At 35.8% G+C, this 1,491-nt stretch overlaps 1 protein-coding gene across 1 annotated transcript in view; it reads left to right on the forward strand.

Annotated features, from left to right (window-relative positions):
• LOC117108113 (free fatty acid receptor 3-like) overlaps nt 1-1,491 on the forward strand; it is an 18,809-nt gene that overhangs the window by 701 nt on the left and 16,617 nt on the right. The gene's annotated exons all lie outside the window — the stretch shown is intronic.

Consider the following 1,491-nt stretch of genomic DNA (forward strand, 5'->3'; position numbering starts at 1 on the left):
ATATATATACTTTGGTCATTAGAGATCTTTCATTATCTCTTTTGAGATTCAACTCACCGAAAGCTTTGGCGGCGCGTGCGGTCTTGCGCGTTCATTGTCACAACCAATGTTGATTATGTGACTGAAACTGCAGTTGTCAGTATCATACACGTACGCACGCAGTAAGGACTGACGCGTTACTAAAAATTGATTGGTATGGTTAACTGGTTCTGGTTATGGTGGGTAAGGCCGACCTCCTATGGACTCCAAACGTGTATGACCATGGTTCTTAATAGGTGGCCGGAGGGCCAAATTTGACCCATGAATCTATCCAAAAATAAAAACAAATTATGTTAAATATATATATAAATAACTACCATATATATAACTACCAAAAGTCAAAAGAAAAGCTTGGTATTTTTAATGTATTTAATCTTGAATTTTCTAATGTTTTTTAATTCATTTCAAAATTTGTATTAGTTTGAACTTCATCCAAAAGAAGTTTCTGTAATTATGGGAGAAATTGTATTTTTTTTCTGTTCTTGTTTTCCAAAATATCTATCTACTTTTAAATTTTGATTTTTAATTTTAAAAAGATCATGCGTGTGTACATGGCTTCTATTGTATAGAAGTTGAATGTGCATGTTGGTTTGTACGCAAGCTTGTCTTTAAGTCGGGTTAACCCACTGAAATTAAAAAAAAAAATAATCTGCTATCAAAAAACGTCAAAGATTAAGTTAGTTCTAGCCATATCTGGAAAAGCCTGGGAAGATTTTTACATTTAGTAGACTCAAAATCGATGTGGTTTGAGACTTTACTTTACAAAATATATAGCACTATTACGGTGGTTACTTGTCACCTGAGCCACCTGCTAATTTTCCCCACGGATTTTTTTCTACCTAGAGAGTTATTCCCCAGTCTATCCCCCCTCCCCATTTTTTTTCGATGCATTGTTCTTTTTTCCCATCAGGTTATTTTCATTATACTTTATAAGAGAGAGAACATTTTTTTATTTTTTTATTTAGTGTTTTCTCTATATTATATTAATTAATTAATTATCGTCTAGTCGTTGTAAGGTTACACTAAAAAGGTGTGCCGATGATACAAAAGCGTTATTCAATCAATTGAATAATTGACTATTGATGCATTCGCAATACAGTATCGATGAAGCCTAAACACACATTGAAGAAACTTTTTGAAAGTTTAAATCCAGTTTTACATAAGAAAACAGGATATCTTTATAACATGTTTCCTCTTTTGGAATTTCGATATTACACCTATTTTCTAGTCGTTCTATATAGGCCTACCCATATTTCTCTGCATCCACAAAATACGGTACCACTCCGGCAAGTAGTACTTTTGAGGTCAATCCCATTAGTGATTCCCTTCTACAATACGCCTACTTTTCAGAGGTGGCACCAGGATTTGCCCGACGTGGTGGTGGGGGGGGGGGGGCTGAGGTCCCCGACGGGGGGCGATGTCCCCGACGAGGGTCAGATTTCCCCGATGGAA

Source organism: Anneissia japonica, unplaced genomic scaffold (assembly GCF_011630105.1).
Source record: "Anneissia japonica isolate Jap-2015-1 unplaced genomic scaffold, ASM1163010v1 scaffold287960_len3192837_cov198, whole genome shotgun sequence".
Lineage (NCBI taxonomy): Eukaryota > Metazoa > Echinodermata > Crinoidea > Comatulida > Comatulidae > Anneissia > Anneissia japonica.